The 22,077-nt window shown below is 37.5% G+C and overlaps 1 protein-coding gene across 1 annotated transcript in view; it reads left to right on the forward strand.

The window, feature by feature from the left end:
• Positions 1-22,077, forward strand: part of RERG (RAS like estrogen regulated growth inhibitor) — a 116,492-nt gene that overhangs the window by 52,368 nt on the left and 42,047 nt on the right. The window lies entirely within an intron of this gene.

Raw genomic sequence — 22,077 nt, forward strand, 5'->3', positions numbered from 1 at the left:
TCCCAACTTTGATTTAAAAAATGGCGGAAAACTTCCCAACTTTGATTTAAAAAATATTAACATACATATCCAAGAAGCTTACCAAACTTCATGTAGGATAAACTTAAGGAAAGCCACATTTATGCATATAGTCAAACTTGCAAAAGACAAAGACAAAGAGAGACTCTTGAAAGCACCGAGAGGAATATTATCCATTGTATATGAAAATCCTCCAAAAGATTAACAACTCATTTCTCATCAGAAGCCATGGAGGCCAGATGGCAGCAGGATAACATATCTAAAGTACCAAAGGAAAAAGACTGTCATCCAAGAATTCATCATCTAACAAAGCTACAATTCAAAAATGAAGGAAAAATTAAGATACTATCAGATAAACAGAACTGAAAAGAAATTTGTCTCAGATATACTCACCTTTTGAAACATATTAAAAAGATCCTTCAAACAGAATTGAAAGTAGGAAGTGCTTATCTCCACATGAAGAATAAAAGTCACCAGTAAATGTTACTGCATAACTAAACATAAAAGGTAGCATAAAAGTATTTTTTTAATAAAAGATACTCATATTAGAAAGAAAAAAGTAAAACAATTACTATGGTCAGATGACATGATCTTGTATATAGAAAATTCTAAGGAAGTTGCTAAAAAATAATGAATGAGTTCATCAAGGTTTCAAAATCCAAAATCAACTTATATAACTTTATTATATTTCCATAACCTAAAAATGAATTTTTTTAAAATATTAAAACAATTCATAACATAAAAAGAATGAAATACTTAGGCATAAATTTACCAGAAGTTGTGCTATACTTACACACTGAAAAGTATAAAATATTGCTGAAAAAATAAAGAAGATTGAAATAAATGCAAAGATGCCCATATTAATAAATTGGAAGAGTTAATATTGTTAAGATGGCAAGATGGTAATATTCCCCAAGTTGATTCATGGATTCAACACAATCCCTATAAAAATTTCCCCCAGAATTTTTTCTGAAATTAACAAGCTTATTCTAAAATTTATATGGAACTACAGTAGACCCAGAATATCCAAACAATCTTCAAATAGAAAAGGAGTCTGGAGGTTCATATTCCCTGATTTCAAAACTCACTACAAAGCTACAATATTTGGTACAGTGTGGTACTGGCATAGGGTAGATATATATATCAATGGAATAGAATTGACAGCCCATAAATGAACCCCTACAATTATGATGAATTGATTCTTCACAGAGATACCAAGACAATTCAGTGGCCAAAGAATTTTACTAAGAACAAATGGTTCTGAAACAACTGAATATCCACATGCAAAAGAAAGAAGTGGTACCTGTACTTCACATCATGTATAAAACTTAATTCAGGATGGATCACCAACCTAATGATAAGAGCTAGAACTATAAATTCTTAAAATAAAACTTAAGACGAGAATTGGTGAATTTGGGTTAGGCATTGGTTTCTTAGAACACAACAAGTATAAGTGATGAAGGAAAAAATAGATAAATTGAGCTGCATCAAAATTAAACATTTTGTGCATTAAAGGATATGACAAAGAAAGTAAAAGAACAACTCACGTAATGGAAGAAATACATTCAAATCAAATATATGATATAGGGTTTGTATCCCAGAATTTATATAACCTTTCCATTCAGTAATAAAAAGATGAATAATTATATTAAAAATGAGCAAAATATTTTAATACACATTTGTTCATAGAAGATACGCAATGAATAATAAGCACCTAAAAAGATGCTCATATTTTTAGCCATTAGGTAAATATAAGGCAAAACCAGAATGCTATATTATTTGCACCCACTAGGATGGCTATAATTAAATACACAGACAATGACAAATGTTGGCAAGGATGGGGTAAAACGGGACTCTCAAACAGTGTTGATAGGGATGTACAATGGTGTGGGAAATTTAGCAAATAATTTGGCAGTTCCTAAAAATGTTAAACTTACCATATGATCATACAGTTCTGCCTCTAGATATACTATCCAATAGAAAGAAATACGTACACGAAATCTTGTGCATAGATGTTTATAGAAGAATTATTCATAAAAGCCCAAAGTAAAAGCAAACCAAATGTTCATAAACTGTTGTGTGGATAAACAAAATGGTATATACAAATAATGGAAAATTATTCAGTATAAAAAAGAATGCATACTCAAACATTCTATAATGTTTGATGATTCCTTCTATAATAGAAGATTCTTGAGAACATAATACTAGGTGAAACAAATGAATCACAAAAGATGATATATATTGTTTCATACCGTTTATATTAAATGTCCAGAATAGGCAAATCTAGATGTGGAATAATTAGTAGTTGCCGAGGGCTGGGGATGAACGAGAGTGGAAAGTGACTGCTAATGAGTATGGGTTTCTTTTGGGGTGAGGAAAATATTCTAAAATTAGATTGTGTTGGTGGCTGTCCATTGTGAATACACTAAAAACATTGAATTGTACACTTAAATGGGTGAATTCTGTGTCTTGTTAATTATATCTCTTTAATAAAGCTAAAGCTAAAGTTAAAAAAAGACTAAGTAAAAATATTAGGTCTTATATATGTTAAAATAATTTATTCCATAAAATTAGAGGACTACATGTAATTATTTGAATTATCAGCATTCTTTTGTTATTAGTATGTGTAACCAATATCCCCTATCATTAAGGTAGTTTGTACTAAATAGCCTTTTCTATGAACGCTAGGAAACTGAACAATTTAATTTTATTGATATTTCAAGACCTTTTCAGACTAAGCTAAACTCCTAAAACTAAATAACCTAAAACTAAATTAAAAATAATTCATAACAATATAAAATACAAAGAGAGAGAACAATTGTTTCTTAGGTATTTACTTTGACTCGTGACTTCCAATCACATTCTTTGTGAGTGTGCTTTGCTTATGTTGCCGTCCCACGGAGAAACCTTCAGTGGCTCCTCCACTGGCCATTCAGGATTTCCCGCAGTCTGTCTACAATCCTCAGTCCAGCCACTGCTCTTTCACAAACCCTATAAATCATATGAATTATTTGGTCTCTGAAATCACCTTGAATTAATTAATTGACTTATTTCATTAATCACTCAGAGTATTTGTTCAGTGTCTACTAATTGTACTGTAGGCTCAAGGTACTGATATATGGGGAAAAATCAAAAGACCACAAAGTAGAGTAAAAATTAGTAGTATCAATCAACTCATACATTTACAGCAAGCAAACCGAACCCCAGGTCCGTCACCAGCTCTGATTACAGCTTTCTAAACGGGTGGATGCATGCACACCCCACGGCAAGTGGCAAGTGGGCGCTTCCTGAGGCAAGACAGTGGCATCCCTTTCAGGGATCTTAATAAGCAGAAAGACCTGAAAATCATCACTCTCGTTACTATAGTGATTAACAATAAATACATCAATTATGTTCTCCCTATCAGTAAATCAAAGAGAGTAACAACCCATGCAAGCATATAGCTAGGATTTTCTAGCACTGCCTTGTATTATCTGCAGAACTTTTTGTGCGCTCACAGGCATCCTGTAGGAAAAAAGAAAGGGCTTGGTTTTATATTAACTCTGATTCTTACTGCCTCTGGCTTTTAGGGAGGTGATTTAGATTTCTGAAAGTGGTTGTTGAGGGTGATCTTATCTTTTGAAAACTTCACTGTGGCGGGAAGCAGAATGTATGGGAAAGCTGTGGCATCTCTCACGAGAGCTGAGATGCCATTTCTACTCAGAGTGCCTTCACGCTGCAGAATTCTGCAGGTTTCCTTTAACTCAGCTGCCCACCGCATGTTCTACAAAGTATGTTCATCTAGAGCAAAAGTCTGGATCCAAAAGTTAGCGTCTAGCCTCCAGACCAAGGTACTATACTCAGAGATTGGACTGTTGCCCTCTGCATGTTTGCAAAATACAAATGATAGCAGTGATCCTGAAGACAACTTTAGAGAGTGTGCTAAGAAAATCAGTTTTTTTATTTCTTTAAAAAAACTTTTTTTTTTTTTAAGCTCAAAGCTAAACTGAGCTGCAATTCCAGAGTTCCCATATACCCTCTGTCCCCATCCCCAGCCATCCCTGCCATTCATATCCTGTACCAGAGTGGTACATTTGATGCAGTCAACAAACCTACAGTGATATATCATCATTACCCAAGTTCATAGTTTATATTAGTGTTCCACTCTTCTAATATTTATTTTTAAATAATTTAAGCCATTGATTTTATTTAAATAAAATTACACCTTTATGTTAAAGTGATCCTAAGTTTTATTCCCATTAGAGTTGAATTCATTTATGAGTGCTATTTCTATATGTATATTTTCCACCTACTTTCTATTTAGTGGGTTTTATGATGATTAAAAATATAAAACTTTATGAACTGAGTCTTAGCATTTCATCTTCCTGAATTCCTGCATTTTGATCCTTGATTTTCACACACACACACACACACACACACATGCACACGCGTACACACGCATGCACACACATTTTCAGTTGATGATGTGTGCCCTTATGCTTTTATTGCTTATATGGTCTTTGGCTTCTGTTAATGTGTCCCCACCTTGTGGACTCCTTAAGGAGTATGGGTTAATCATTAAGAGTGAAAGTTTAGTCCTGGCCAGGAGTTGGTATCACATGAATGCCTGACTAGAAACTCATAAAAATAAAGTTCTCTACACATCTGAGAGGGATCTTTTGTATTAGTCAGGGTTGATCTTCTGAAGCAGTCCTGGCACAGATTATTGACTCCATTTTACAACTGAAAAGCTCTGGGGGGTTAAGGGGCTTCATCAAGATTCCAGAACCAGTGAGCATTAGAGCTGGAATTGAACCTGAGGTTTTAGACTCAACGCCAATAGTACCCCCTTGATGTGTTGTCCTATTGCTAGTAAGATGGACAGAGTGATGACAGCAGCTGAATAGGGCCTGTTAATTCATCATTAATATTGAATTTGAAAATAGCACATAAGTCTCAGGAAATGTAGTCTTAGCAAAGTAGGAAATTGTACACATTTTTAATTTTGATGGAATGTGCTATTAAAGTGGAGACTTGGGAGATCTCAGTGTGAAAACCAAAAGGCCAAGAGCTTAATTAGTTAACAAGATGAGAGGTCATCAGAAGCCAGATGTGCAAGTATATTGACAGAAAAAACTGGGGTGTAAAATTGACATTACCTTCTCTTGGGACCATAATTTCCAATTATCTTTCAACTTTCCAAGGACAATTTGTAAATCTGTGCTGCCAATCTGAAAGCCTTTGGCCTCTATTTGGGCAAAGAACCAATTAAAACACTATTTACTTTTTTTACTTTTGTTGGGAAAAAGTATGATTTTGTGATTTTATAAATACATTAAAAGGAGGAGAATGTATAAAAAAAGAATATTTGCTTTATTTGAATGTAATTTATGTAACTAGATTGTCTATTTTTAAATTCAACCTCCTATCTTTTAAAAATTGACTACTATCTTTTAAAAAGTATCTCTATTCCAGCATCCATCAGAAACTCACAAGACCACTTGGGGTTTTCTGGCACATTCAAAGGGTCATTTTAGATACCAGAATATATGATGGCTTCTCCAGGACAATGATTCTTAATGTGTGATCCTGGGACCACCAGCATCATCTTAAATATGGAATTTCTCAAGCCCCATCCAAGACCCTCTGAATCAGAAGCTCTGGGGATGAGGTCCAGCAGTCTGCGTGTTATAAGCCACTGCCCCACTCTCCCCTGCTCCTGAGGCTGCTTTGAGAACCACTGCTCCAGAAGGAGATAGCCATTGACCTATGGGTGAAGTGGGGTTTTTCTGATGCAGAATCTAAATCCCTTCTGATTTCACTGTAGAACAAAGATTGAGGGCCAATCTTGATGCTGTTCTTCTCTCAGAGCAACCTAGCAGGTAGTCACATTTCACACAGGCTGAGTCTAGCGTCTGAGAAATTCTGGTTTGCTCAGGTCTCTAGGAGGGCCCAGCTGGGAAAGCCAAGTCAGATAGACACTCAGTAATCTTTATATACACTCTACACTTGGTAAAAACATTTATCTTCTTCTGCACCAAGGCTTGCCTATGCATTGTCTCTTTGATAAGACTTGCCTGACTTGGAAGACATTGTATTTTCATTAGTGTTTTTACCTTAACATGAGAGAGCCTATGGACTCATGACATAATAGAATCTCAAAAGTCAGGAGGGTTCTTAAAAGAACCAGCTAGTGTAGGCTCTGGTCAGGGGGTAGAGTGGTTGATCACAACATTCTGAATAACAAGAACAACAAAAATGGCAACAGTAATAATTAGTATTAGCAAAGCACTTTATCTTTTCATAAAGTCATTTCATATATGCTAATATGATTTTCAGAGAATGTATCTATTAGAGAAGAGAAACAGCATCATCACTACCATCATCATCAGAAAACCGATGGCTGAATGACTTGTCCAAATTCCCAAAGCCGAACAGGAGAATCAATACTAAAAGTTACATTTATTCATCCTCTTTGCATCACACCTCCACAGAGTCAGTGAATTAGATTAAATTGGAGGAAATGTATAAATATGATTTTTTTATTTTTAAAAACTTTCCACGAGCTCAGGAGAGTGCATATTCATTTTCAATGCCTTTCAGGCTAACTGAAAGTAGATTTATCATTCAATCAAGCAATCCTGCCAGTGGGGATCTACCCAAAGCAAAAGAAGTTATTTTATCAAAAAATCATCTGCACCCAAACATTTATCACAGCACAATCCATGATTGTAAAGATATGGAGTCAACTTAAGTGTCCATCAACTCATGAGTTAATAAAGAAAATGTGGTCTATATACACCATGGATTACTACCCAGCCATAAAAAGGAACAAAAATAATGAAATAATGTCTTCTGCAGCAACTTGGATGGAATTGGAGACCATTCTCCTCAGGAAAGTATCTCTGGAATAGAAAACCAACCACTGCATGTTCTCACTTATAAGTGGGAGCTAAATGAGGGCTATGCATGGTCATAAAGTGAGTGGTGGACATTGGAAACTAAAAACTGGGGAGGGCGGGGATGCGGGTGTGAGAGATAAAAGTCTACCTCTTGGGTACAATGTTCACTCTTTTGGTGACAGATACGCTAAAAGCTCTGACTTTAGCATGATACAGTTCATCCAGGTAACAGAAAACACTTGTACCCACTAAATCTATTGAGGCAGAAGCAGGGCCCTCTCATGCATTTAAGAGGCTGATAACAATAAAAATGTCTTTGGAATTTCTTCTCCAATTGGAGATGACAGTTCTCACAGAACTAAGTCCTTTTTCACCTTGTGTATATAGAAATGAGTGTTTTGAATTATCTCCAGCAGTGACAATGATTACATACCAGCTACATATCCTTTCCCAATCTCCTGTAAACAGTGACCCATACCTGAGAGATGATGGAGGAAGCTCACTGTCATGGAGCCGACTGAGAGCCAAGGGCTTCTGGCCTTGTCCATCTTCCATCTTTAAAAGGCCGGGAGAGGGAGATGGAATGGATAAAATCCTGACGTTAGCGGGTTGTGGATTAATGCCAGGAGATAAGAGTGGGAGAATTAGGTGATTCAGAAAATGAACTTAACCTTCGGTATCTAAAAATGTGCTGTACTTGAAGCATTATGGATATTGATATAATTGTTTAACCTTTTTGGCTCTCCTTGGTTTCTGCTCCAGGGCATCATGACCCCAGTTTAAAAATATATTCAGCCAATGAAAGCATGCCAGGCGCATCTGTTGTAGGGCTGTTATTTAAAGGTACTCCAGTCAGAGTGTACTCTGCAGATGAAGCTAAATGACACCTGGTAACTCTTGCCACCTCCCATATAGGCTAAATAATTTGCCCAAGGGCAGGCAGTACATGAAATGAGGGAGCTGTGGGTTCCCTTAGGGAAGCACAGAGTATATATTTTCTGGAAGTACAATTTATTATGTTGTTTGAAAATGTTACTATGAGCAACAGATGTTATTTTTGGATCCCGAGCAACTTTATTTTAGTAAAAAAAAAAAAAAAAAGCCTTGGCAGAAGTTAAAAGATTGTTGGCTAGAAGTGGTTGGTATATGGGCTTCCAAGCTAGCTTTCTTAGTTGTACTGACAGTCCACATGCAGAGGAAAAAATCTATAATAGGCTGTCTTAGCGTGGTAGCTACTCTGCTATGTCGAAAGCAGCCAGGACTTGGTAGGAGTCCTCCCCCAAATCTTCAGCTCTAAAGTGCCAAAGGGGACAAGCAAGAGTAGCTGAGAATCTGATCGTGTCCTCAAAATCCATTTGGGTTTGGGTACAGTTCATTCCTTCTCTTCGTTTAGCTCTGTCTGAATCTGTTTTGGGAGAGCAGTTTGAAAAGACAGCACAATCCTCAGTGCCAAGAGTGCTGTTTACTCTTACATTAAAATTTACCCTATATTAAAATTTTTAGAGTGGCACTCTGGCTTGATGAAGAGAACACTTCACTGGAACACTTCAGTAACACCATTTTGGATGCTCTCCAGGGCAAAAGGTCAAGTTCCAAAGAAAATTTGGTTTTATTTCTATCTAACTCTCATACATCTTTGATGACTTTATGCTGATTAACACAGTCGTATGAATAGCAAATACCAGAGAAAAAGGTGGGGAAGGAAAATCCAGGGTGACATCCGAGTGAATCAGGGATGATCCAAGTCCAGGGAACTGAACAGGTTCTGTTGGCCTCCAAGACTGAACGCCCACAGTTTAGGGCATAACAACCCCTGGGAAATTCTGCTGCTGAATATATCAAAGAGATCCAATTTGGTGGGTGGTGACACAGAGCCTGGGGACACTTGCCAGTAGTGACACAGGACATCTAATAGGTGGCTGCACAAAGCATGAGATGATCAAACAGTTTGGGGTCAATGTTCTAGCTGAAAGTTGAGGGTTCAGGCCTTGCTCATGTCATTTTGAAGAGGAAATTAAAGAGCTGCATAGGCTGCCAAGGACTCAGAAAAGTGCTCATAGGTTCAGAGTAGACTCCTGTGCAGAGCTGGAGGTTAACTTTATGGATGGCCCAAGCACTGTTATTTAGGGGAACTATAACATTTGGTGAATAGATGATGGGTTTGGAGCTTACTTAGGACGCTGTCTAAGAAGTAAGACAGCTTCTCTCCTTCCAGAGAGAAGGTAACGCAGACCCCAGTGTAAACCTGCTCCAGTCAGGATTGGCTTGGAGATCAATAGATCTGCTGAGGTCAGACTTCACTAACAGCACCATGTGCTGGTCAGCTACCTACTTAATCTCTGATCTATTCCTGCCCTTCCCCTGCTTTGCTCTGTTTCAAATGAGCTACACTTCCTGGGCTCCTTTATCCTTTGCATTTCTAGTATGTTTGGCCTATGGGAGGCAGTAGCAGAAGATTAAATCCTGAGAAGGGGAAAACCACAGTATTTCCTGTAATGTCTTCTGCGGTAACTGCATCTCATCTAGAGTTCTAATTAGCTCAAAGATGCTCTTCCCACAATGAAACTCTCTCAGGCTAGTCTCCACCACCTTCAGCTACTCCTGGAAGGCTCCAGGTGCTTGACTTTAGTTACCTGCTTCCTCAGATCTAGGCTTCTCCGGTCTTCCATCATTTTGGACAATAATTTTCCTCTATTAAATGCCCTCTGTTTGAAAGACCTAGTGTGGCTTCTGTTTTCCTGGCTAGGTTCTATGATATGCTCCTGCTAAGCATATCAGCAGGATTAAAAATTATAAAATATATAAGGTATAATTTTACATAAAATTATAATTCTCATTTTTTTTTTTTGAGACAGAGTCTCACTATGTCACCCTTGGTAGATTGCCATGGCATCACAGCTCACAGCAACCTCAAACTCTTTGAGCTTAAGTGATTCTCTTGCCTCAGGCTCCCGAGTAGCTGGGACTACAGACACCCACCACAACGCCCGGCTATTTTTTTGTTGCAGTTGTCATTGTTTTACCTGGCCCAGGCCGGGTTCAAACCTGCCAGCCTTGTTGTATGTGGCTGGCACCATAACCACTGTACTACAGGAGCCGAGCCATCATTCTTTCTTTTTCCCTGTTGCCTGAGTCATCCACTTTTTATACGTATGTTATTTTTATAGTATGTTATTCCTTTTCTTTTTTGAATATCAGGCTTCCTGGCAGGGGTAACATCTGCTTAGGATGGAAACTGCTCAACTCCTGAGAACTGTACCAACCATTATAATGAAACAGATATGCAGTTTTAAACAAAGAGAAATTTGTCACAGATGCTAAATAGTTACCTTTATATTTTTCCTCTATCCATTTTCCAAAAACGATGGTACTCTCTAATGCACTCTTCCTTCTTAAATGAACTATGAAATGTCTGAGACTGCAGCAGAGACAATCTATTAAATTATGTTCTGTCCTCTAGTATATTTATAGTTTCATGTCTTAAGTTTAAATCTTTTATACAGTGAGAATCTATCTTTGTTAATGGTGAAAGGTGTGGGTCCAGCTTCAGTCTTCTATAGGTCACCAGCCAGTTCACAAAGCACCATTTGTTAAATAGGAAATCTTTTCCCCACTGAATATTGATAGGCTTATGAAAGATCAAATGATGATAAGTAGCTGGGTTCATCTTTTGGTTCTCTATTCTGTTCCATACATCTACCTCTCTGTTTTTTTGCCAGTACCATACTGTTTTGATCACTACAGATTTATAGTATAGTCTGAGGTCTGGTAGCATGATTCCTCCTGCTTTGTTTTTATTTCTGAGTAATGTCTTGGCTAATTGAGGTTTTTTCTGGTTCCATATAAAATGAAGTATTTTTTTTTTTTGAGATCCTTAAAGTATGACAGTGGTGCTTTAATAGGGATTGCATTAAAATTATATATTGCTTTGGGTGGTATGGACATTTTAACAATGTTGATTCTTCCCAGTCATGAGCATGGCATGTTTTTCCATTTGTTAACATACTAGAAGAGAGTGCAGAGAAAACACTTGAAGAAATCGGCCTGGGAGAATATTTTGAGGAGGACTCTCCCCTCAGGCAATTGAAGTAACACCAAAAATACATTACTGGGACCTGATCAAACTAAAAACGCAAACAGCCAAGAACACAGTACGTAAAGCAAGCAGACAGCCCTCAGAATGGGAGAATATATTTGCAGGTTATGTCTCCAACAAAGGTTTGATAACCAAAATCCACAGAGAACTCAAACATATTAGCAAGAAAAGAACAAGTGGTCCCATCTCAGGCTGGGCAAGGGACTTGAAGAGAAACTTCTCTGAAGAAGACAGGCGCACAGCCTACAGACATATGAAAAAAAGCTCATCATCTTTAATCATCAGAGAAATGCAAATCAAAACCACTCTGAGATATCATCTAACTCCAGTAAGATTAGCCCACATCACAAAATTCCAAAACTATAGATGTTGGCATGGATGTGAAGAAAAGGGAACACTTCTACCCTGCTGGTGGGAATGCAAACTAATACGTTCCTTTTGGAAAGAAGTTTGGAGATCACTTAGGACTCTAAAAATAGACCTGCCATTCGATTCTGCAATTTCTCTACTAGGTATGTATCCAGAAGACCAAAAATCACTTTATAACACTTTATAACAAAGATATTTGCACCAGAATGTTTATTGCATCCCAATTCATAATTGCTAAGTCATGGAAGAAGCCCAAGTGCCCATTGACCCACAAATGGATTAATAAATTGTGGTATATGTACACCATGGAATATTATGCAGCCTTAAAAAAAGATGGAGACTTTACCTCTTTCATGTTTACATGGATGGAGCTGGAACATATTCTTAGCAAAGTATCCCAAGAATGGAAGAAAAAGTATTCAATGTACTCAACTCTACTATGAAACCAATATATAAGTACCCACATTTCCATATGAAAGCTATAACCCAACCACAACCCAAGATGAAGGGGAAAGAGGAGGGGCAGGGGAGGGGAAGGGGGAGGATGGGTAGAGGAAGGGTAATGGTCGGACCACACCTATGGTGCATTTTACAAGGGCACGTGTCAAATCTACTAAGTATAGAGTATAAACGTCATAACACAATAAAGTCCAGTGAAGGCTTTTTTATCCAGTTTGATAAAAGTATTTCAAATTGTATATAAAGCCAGCACGTTGTACCCCATAAATGCATTAATGTACACAGCTATGGTTTATTTAAAAAAAAATTACTTTCTTTCCCAGTTCCACATTTATGTTTTTATTTTATCTCCAACTGGAAACATTTCACTTTTCAAACACAGGTTTTCACATTCATGTTGAACGTTGGTTCTTTTGGTTCATTGTCCTTTTCCTTTCAAATCTGTTTAGGCGTCTAAAAATTAACAAAGGCACTATTTGAAATACAGTTCAGGAAAAATAGCTCCATGAGTCACAAAATAAAATTATAAATTTTAATTGTCATTCTTTCTTTTTCCCTGTTGCCTGAGTCATCCACTTTTTTTTAGTATGTTATTCCTTTCTCTTTTTGAATATCAGGCCACCTGGCAGGGGTAACATCTGCTTAGGTTTTGTGTAGTGCTTCTGGCATTGTTGGCTCACAGCAAAAGAAAGAGTCTGTGATCTCCACCTACTTTCTGTGATATTTCAACAAAAGATAGAAACCAGAGATCATCATTAACACAATGTGGGACTCAAGATCAAATATACTCAAATTGTTTCAGCAAAGCTACTCAAAATTCTTAGCAAAAGTTTAGCCTGAGCATGAAACTCTCTGTATAAAGCTACTGCTAATGGGAAGAATTTAAATATTCACAGTATAAATGGACGTTATAAGATTCCAAGATCTGGTACAAGATTGTATGAAGGCTTTGGTTTCCTTCTTCACTGTGGCAGTAAGAGACTGTGTGATGATGGGCAAGGCTTATCTTTCTGGGGCCACTTACACATATTCATAACAAGGGATTTGGGCTAGTCTCTAAGAACACAGAAAAAACAAGTTGCAACCATATGGTAAATTTGGTTCTTCTTTTTTTTTTAAAAAAAACAATTCTTCATGCTTTATTTTCCTTCCTTGAGAACAAAAGAGATCTTCATATGCATAGAAAAGACAAACTTTCTTTGCTCACTTTTCTCACTCCAGTTTTGTCTTACCCTTTGTGCCTTGACTAGTGGATATATAGTGCATATGGCTAATAGCGTGTGTGTGTGTGTTAATTAGGAGTCACCTTTATCCCTTCACCCCAGAGACAGCGCTCTGGGAGTTTGCTCTAACAATGGGGAAAAAATTTATGGAATTTTTGATAAATTTTGTATAGTTAGTATGTACACCCAAGCTCTCCCCATCTCCTTTTGCTAGAGGATCTATTTAGTATATTGGAAGACTAATCTGATTTTTTTCTTTTTTCTGATCAACCCATCCCCTGCTTTCTCCTGGTGGCAGTCCTTGACCAGGCTGTGTATTGGCTTTGGTCCACTTGGTGCATAATCAGGGTAGGTTGCCATTTCAGCAAGGAGATTTGGGTTCCTCTGCCCTCAGACAGCCCCCTTCCCATTCTTTCACCATACCCTAAAAGCTTCATAGGAGATTCATTTTGGTTAAGACAGTAGTGCAATTTTTCAAGTCCATGCTTAGATAATACTTCCCAAGGAATATTTTCCATTCCTCCCTCTAGTCTAGGTTAGAGTATGTTTCTACAATACTTTCTACTTTCCTGACCAAAGGGTACAGATGCTGGAGATACTGTGTTTAAATTATTTATGGATGGGGCTCTTAGAAGTGTTGAAAATGTAGCCTCTATAAAAGCAATGTTGCAGTGATATTTGTACAGACCTTACACCTGCTTCAATCCCTCTGTGTTCCATGTCAGCTTGTCAAATGGCCTGTCACTGCTGCCCAATAGGGTCACGGTGCTTTGTACTTAGACTGGTGAAATAAATAAAATCTAACACTACTTTTTTTAGTATAGTATCAAGAAAAGGATTTAAAACAAAAATGACCAAAATACGTCACTACATGATAGACCTCCACAGATGGAAACTGCTCAACTCCTGAGAACTGTACTAACCATTATAATGAAACAGTTATGCAGTTTTCTTAAACAAAGAGAAATTTGTCACAGGTGCTAAATAGTTACCTTTATATTTTCCCTCTATCCATTTTCCCAAAATGCATAAACTGAATCCAATCCCAAGAAAATATAATATTAGACAATTGAGGAAAATTTTAGCGTGCCTTTCTTTAAAAACTACATACCCTTCAAGATTCCCTGCACTCTGCAAAAATGTCAAGGACAAAATATCATATAAAAAGACTGGAGCATGATTTAAATTTAAAAGAGGGTAAAAAGATATAATGACTAGATGTTATGTTTGGTCCTAGATTAGATCCTGGATCAAGGAGAAGAAAAGCAGCTGTAAGAGGCATTATTGAGATAATCGAAGAAATCTAAATATGGGTGGCAGATTACATAATAGCATTATTATATATTAAAGTTTCTAATATTAATAATTACATTTTTACATTAAAATGTCTGTATTATAAGTGTACATATTGAAGCATTTAGAGATAGGGAGGTATGTATCTCCAACTTACTTTCAAATGGTACAGAAAAATGTGTATACATATATAGACATATTTTATATATTATATATTTAAATATCACATATATAATACATAATCTATTTATGTATCGCATGTAGTATGTATATTTATATACTATATATGTTTGTACATTATATATCTTATATGTTATATCTATGTATGTAGAGAGAAGAGAGTGAACGATAAATGGGAAACAATATAAACAGTGTGTGGACAGAATATAAAAGTTACGTATTCTTCTTTCATAGCTTTTTTCTGAGTTAGAAAATACATCCCCCCAAAATGACAAAAATACTGAAGAGTAAAATATCTTCATCAGTGGAGGGAATCATTTGCATTTTACTGTGATGAGAAAGAAAAGCCCAATTTCTTCAATTAAACAGCAAAAGCTCTCATTTCCTAGTCATCACTGAACTTTGTATATTTTGAAGTTAGAGTTCTGTCTCCTTTTTCTTTTGTTTTTATTTATTTATTTTGCATCTCTAAGTGTATGGAGGGAACCAAAAGGAGTAAAAATGGGAAACTCATGGTAAGTTAGCTTTACCACTTTAGGAACAGGAAGCAGTTGATAAGTTTTAGCACCACTTTTTCATGGTTGTTTCCTAAGAATGACCATAAATTACATCTTTCATGTCAGTCCCAACTGGTGGGAATTCATTTGAAAAATTACTTGCTAGTTCTCAAGCTCCTTGCACGTCCCCTGTTGACATTTTGGCACAGGAAAACTGGGGTTGGCTAGATTGTAAAATATTTCCCAAAATTACAAAATATTTTAAACTGATACCAGACCTACACTTGCATCGGCCGCTGGCAGATATTTCTAAGCTATTCTGGCTATTCTGTCCCTGAACATCTGCTTTCTACAGTAAGTGGCCGCCTCTATTTTCTCCTGCCTTCTTCAGCAGAAGAGCCTTATAGCGCAAAATGAAAAGCATGGGCCATCCACTAAAGTGGACCTTCTAGAGCAGGTACAAGAGAAGTACCTGAGAGAGAAGACGCAGAGAGCGCAGGCAGATCTGCAGACGGCCCCATTTTCCCATTTTACGACATGCAATGTGTGCTTTACGACAGATGCTAGCTTGACGCTTTATCCTCCTTCCCTGGTTTAATCCCTTCAATATCCCCATGAGACAGGCGCTATTTTTACCTTCATTTCGTAACTCAGATACCTGAGGTTTAGAGAAGTGAAAGACTTGCCAAATGTGAGTTTAAGGGTTGAGAATGGACTGAAATTTTACCTAACTTCACCATCCCATAAATTTGAACTCCGTGTCTTATTGCTTATATTGATCGCCCAACTCTGCTTTGTCCGAGGACTCACAATGCAAGGTAATACCATTTCATTCTTGCATTACATGTCACACATCCTGGTTTAGAAAGAAAATATTAAGAACTATTATAGGTTTTCTGAACAGAGCCGTTTCATAACAAGCATTCCTCAAGTCTGCAGGGCAAGAGTATTTGGTACAATGTTACTTCTTGTAAAGATTTTGAAGTAATTTCTGAATCATTAGAGATAGATCAAATTAACAACTTTTTGAATAGTTGTTAATTTAATAGCGACACAATTGCATAAAAACTGACATGGTAATTTTGGCAAACTTTTGTATCAAGATGGACAAGCCTCTTTGGTAGGGTTCTTAACCTGAGGTCCAGACCCATGAGAGTTCACAGATATATTTCAGGGTGTCTGTGAACTTGCATGGGTAAACATTTAATCTTCATTTTCACTAGCAAAGTGACATATTTAGCATTGCCTTCTATTATGAATGTAGAAGCAAATCACAGCATTAGCAGTACCCATGCCTTTGTCACCAAGAGAAATCACAGATATTTTATATCACAATTATATCAGTTCTTGCTGATAGCTCAAAATGACATTCATATTCATCATTAATGTGAAATTATGATAATTAGACTTGAGGCTAGATCACATTTCATATGTTTATAAAGGATATAATTACTATATCACCAATTTATTTTGAAAATATTTCTATAGCACTGCATTAATATTTTTAAAAATATTTTAATAGTGGTATTTCAACATAGTTGGTTTTACTTACAATTACATATATTTTAGTTTTTATTATACATTTACAAATGTTATCATAGGCTGGGCACAGTGGCTCACACCTGTAATCCTAGCACTCTGGGAGGCCGAGGCAGGGGGATTGCTTGTATTCCAGGTTCGAGACCAGACTGAGCAAGAGCAAGACCTCATCTCTGCTAAAAAAAATAGAAGAACTGAGGCAAAAGGATTACTTGAGCCCAAGAGTTGGAGCTTGCTGTGAGCTATGACACCTACAGTACTCTACTCAGGGCAATAGCTTGAGACTCTATCTTAAAAAAAAAAAAAAAAAAATGTTATAAGAATTGTTCATGAAAGGACATGGTGGCTCATGCCTATAATTCTAGCACTGTGGGAGGCCAAGGTGGGAGGTTTCTTGAGACCAGGAGTTTGAGACCAGCCTGAGCAAGAACCAGTCTCTACAAGAAAATAGAAAAATTAGCCAGTCATGGTGTCTAGCGGCTTGCATCTATAGTCCCAGCTTCTTGGGAGGCTGAGACGGGACAATTACTTGGGCCCAGGAGTTAGAGGTTGTGGTGAGCTATGATAATGCCACTGGACTCTAGCCCACGTAGGAAAGAGAGATTCTGTCCTCTCCCCCACCAAAAAAGTGGTAGTGATCCCTAGTGAAAAACAGGTTAAGGACTCTGCTGTATCACATAACCTCATTATAGCCTTAGTGTGGAATAACCTGGCTTAACTAGCTGCTTTTAGAGTCCCCTGGGTACTGCAGTAACCCCCAGGGTTGAGAAAGGCTCTAAATCCTAGAACAACATAAGCGTTAAGGTACCACTGAGTTGTCCTATCAGCACTTCCCAATCAGAAGAGGAAGCTTTTTCTCAGCCCCCAGCCTCCCTGCATCCTCCCCAAGCCTCATTCCCTGGCAGGTCCCAGTTTCTGCTCCCTGTCCTCCTTCTCACTCAATTTTAATGAAAACAGCTCTTCTGGCAGACTCCAGAGGGACCCCAGTGCTCTGGGGAGCTGGGCCTGTGTTAGCAGGCCACCGGGGTGGACGGGAGCCAAGACTTTTGTGATTCCCTCCACCCTCATTTTCCTGTGGAAACACAGCTCTGCTCAGGAGGACTACGCTGGAGGCTTCATCAACCAGGTTATGTATTTGCATTTCTGGAACCTTCAGTTGTCCCTTCATGTGTCATTTTCTCTCATTTTATTTTTTTAATCCTTTATTTTCCATCGGGCAGATTCTGGTCACACCTACACAGGTGGCACCAGGTGTGTGCATATTTTTCTGATAGTTACAGTGCATCGTAGACACTGGGAAATGAAAGGTATAAAACTTAGTGGTGTTAGATTACTTTAGATATTGTAATACTGTCCTTGCTTTTCTCCTTTAATTTTTAATTGCTTGTTTTACATCATATACTTGGTTTTTTGTCAGTCTTACTATCTCTTAGCTGAGTTTCTCATCTCAATTGATCATTTTATGCGTATACTAAATAGTTTATTTTCCAAGTCTCCTTGTGATGCAAGGTTCAAGCGGGTGGGGAGTCAGTGTCTACAGCCTATGTTCTTGTAACGTACCTTCCCCCAAATGAAAATGTCTGAAACTATAATCTCATTTTGATTAACTTCTCTGAAGCTCATTTGCCAAATGGCAGAAAGGGCTCATTCTGGCTGTCTTCTTTGGTCGTCAATGGATGTTCTTGGTTGCTGTTTTTAATTCCATTGTTTTTCCCATTTTGCAAAATTCTTATTAATTAGGTTACTCTAGCTACTTGGCCAAATTTTCCTTGAAGAAAGACAATCCTTGATTCTTTTCTGATCGTTGGGGACACTGCTCGTTTCACAAGGAACAATAATCAAAGTAGAATTTATATTCAGCTTCATAGGGCAACATGTGGTTTTATAACAGATTTGCCCTCCTAATTGCTTTGGTCTGGCAAACTTTAAAAGGAACTTGCCTTATGTGGATGACAGTGAGAGGTTGTTCAGAACCAGACCAGGTGGTGGGGCAATCTGGACAAAACTGCTCTATTATCGTCAGGGACGCACAGTGGCTAAATGGCAAGCAGGAAGACTAGTACAGGGGATATATTTCTGTGCTGTTAGCCTTGTTCTGACAAAGCACCACCAACTGAGTGGCTTCAGCAACACAAATTTATGGCCTCGTGGTTCTGGATGATGGAATCCAAAATCAAGGTTGGTTCCTTCTTGTCTTAAGAACAATGCAGTCAAAACTGATCAGCGTGCAGCCCCATGAACTCATCTTAACTTGATCATCTGTAAAGATTTTGTTTCCAAATAATGTCACATTTATGGGGACTGGGGTTAGGACCACAACATCTTTTGGAGGGACACAATTCAACTCATGACACTATCTATTTTGAAAAATCACCAGAGAGGACAATTGGCAGCTACTGGTGAATTTTAGGTGAATGATATAATTCGCCTGGGATGAATGTATTTATTCTAGATGTCTTGTTTAGATGTTAGAATGCCCAAGGTAATGCACCATTGATGTTGTTTTTCTACAAATTACAAAAACTACTCAATTATTTCTACAGTTTCTGGGGAGAGTGTTTCTCTATAATTGCCACATGGAGCTCCTTGGCATTTTTCTGAATCTTATTGTCTCCCTTTTATTTATAAATACCAGAGTCTCCCTTTTTTAGGCACATGTCTAAAGATTGGGGTAAAGGATCTTTTTTTTTTTTTTTTATAAGCAAAGGACATGTCAAGGGCTCTGTTATTTGAGATGTTTAATTTAAGGCCATTCATTTCAAACATTTAAAACTTATATTCATATTTTTCACTGTCCAGAACAGTAACCTTCACAGGGTTTAACTGTGTCCTCTAAAAGTAGCAGATAATTGTTATCAAATTGGAAGTCAGTCACTCATCATATTTCCTTCCTTCTTCCTTTCGAGAAAACCTAAAGAAACCTTAGGTGACTGTAGGGCTCTGTGGAATGGCTGGAAAAACACTGACCCAGAAAATAAATATGTAACAAGTCACATTTTTTCCCATTACTTAAGGGAAATTGTGGTGCTAATTTTTTTCTTAATCTCTCTGCTAAGTGTAAATATATGACTCACCCGAGCTACCTCATTCTTAGACCATAAATATTGAGAGTGATGACTACGAGGAGGTCATGTTCATGTGTGGTGAGTAAATACTTGTCTGCACATTCTAATTTAACAAGAAAACAGCATTTTCCTAAGTAGCATAACATAAGAAACAGTAGAAAATTCAATAACGTAAAAAGCAGTGCTATTGTTTGCAAAAAAATCATGATGGAAGAATCCATTTTTTTAAAAAAGTAATAATTATATTAGGCTTGAGTGCTGGATCTGAGTCTAATCAAAAGGTTTTATACAACTTCAAATTCTAAAAGAAAATTAACTTTTAAAAATATATTTGTTCATAGCAAAGTTCTATTCTTAGTACACGGGAAACCACAGGAAGATGTTCCGAGTGGATTGGATTCCTCAACTCGGGTTATCCATGTTACACTTCCTTCTTAGGGCAGGGCTGCATGAAAACTTGGGTTCTCAGTGGCACAAATGGAGTGACACCATGCCAGACCCTACTGCACCTTACCTGGCTCCGGTTGGACAAATTGAGGACCTCTATCTCCACGAAGTGGTTTGCTTTAGAGCAAAATGAGGGCTTTTCTAGTTTGTTTTTCTCTAGTCTTTTGAAATCAGCAGGAAACCATCATGAATAACAGCTTCAGAAATTATGAATATCAGTCATTATCTAAAGCAGGTGGATCAGTGCATTTAGAAGCATTCCAGATCAGTGCAAGAAAACCAGAAATACTAACCAAAAAGCGTTCATTTTCCCTAGCAATGAAATTTCAACTTCTACAGCTTTGCTAATGCTGTGCTCTGCTTTCTTTTCTGCTTATTCTATTTGTACAATTTTCTGTGCCTTCCTCAGATGGCTTTCCAAAACTACCATGGCAAATATTCCCATTACCAAACAGCAATAGTATTTAACAGAATACCATTAAATACTGTAAGAAAACTGCATCTATCTTCTGTATTCTAAGGTTATTTCATGTTCCTTACAGTTATCTCAGAAGCCCTTCATTAATCTCCAACCTGCAAGCAAGATGACAAGCTCACTGTTTCCCATGTGAGACACACTCAGCATTTATTATAAAATAACAGTTTGGCAATTAAATGGTTACAGCAATTTAAGAAAGAGTCACAACAGTAAGGGTAGTGCAATTCATTGATCTCTTCATAAGGAGGAAAAGCATCACCTGATTAATACAGAAAAACCAAGTATAACAAAAGTGGAATTCTGTTCCCCTAATTACATTAGCTTTCTCTGCTGAGAATTAGGGGGTGAAGGGGTGTTCAGAGTTTCCTGAGAAAGCTTTCATATACCCGTAGTGCCCTCTGGTGGATGGCAACAATTATCTGGTACCACTCACTCATTTTCTAGGCTATTTCACTGAAAGGATTTGCCCCTTTAGCTACCACTGAGCACTTTCTCTCCCATCTCTGTATAAATAGAGTTTTATCTCAAAGTTACTTGAATATCAACATCTATCCTCTAAAACAAGTGTCACTGCTTTGTGGTTTGAAAGAAATACCTGAGATGAATTCTCGGCAAGTGAATAGAAGTTTCTACCATTTGTTATCTTCAAAGTCATTACATTGCTAGTGTGGGGGCAATTTAGCTGTTGCGTGCAAACACTTGGCTTGGGTGTGTTTATGTAAATGGTTCAAAGCCGTGGACTGTGTGTCTGGCAAGCTACTCCCAAGAAACAAAGGAGAAATAAGCATGTTTTCCATTTAGAAGACATGTGGTTCTTATTGCCTTACGGAGATTGGTTTTCGTTTTTGCTTCATTTTATTTCTAAAGTTAATTTTTCCACTGTAAAGTGTATTCATTATAGAAAATGCTGAAAATACGGAGGAAAAAAATCACCACTAGTCACACGAAAGCCAGCCCTGATTTTGGGGTACAGATGGCTAAGGGAGACTGCAGGCTAAGTGCATACTAAGGAGAATAGCCTGAGGGTGCAGGCTCCAGTGGGCTGAGGGTGGGCATGTCATTATCCTTTCCACACCACTGTTCATTTACAAAGTGCAATGGTAATATTGCATTTATTCCTTCTGTCTTTCAAATTAGGTATGCTAATTGCATCATCATCATCACAGCAGCCTTTTATTTAGCAATGAATTCAAAGCTTAACCCTAGAGTTTCCATTTGCTTTCTGGAAAACAGTAATTCAGCCCACACTCAATTCTTCTCCTTTACCTCCCACATCTCTTCCATGTTTCATTCTTGTGTTGGTAATAACTACCGTGAAATAGGCCCTTATAATGCTAGATAATGCAGTGGTTAAGTGTGTTGCCTGATTGAATCTCAATTCTGGCTTTTCCATTAAATAACTATGAAGTCTTAGATGAGTAATATAAAGTCTGGGCTTCAGTTTCCTCCTTTGTAGAACAGAGGCCCTGTCCCATGAGGTTTTCTGGAGAAAATTAAGTCCCTAAAACAGAGCTGTGTACATGGGAATGGCC

The sequence above is a fragment of the Nycticebus coucang genome, chromosome 12 (assembly GCF_027406575.1).
Source record: "Nycticebus coucang isolate mNycCou1 chromosome 12, mNycCou1.pri, whole genome shotgun sequence".
NCBI classification, from domain to species: Eukaryota; Metazoa; Chordata; class Mammalia; order Primates; family Lorisidae; genus Nycticebus; species Nycticebus coucang.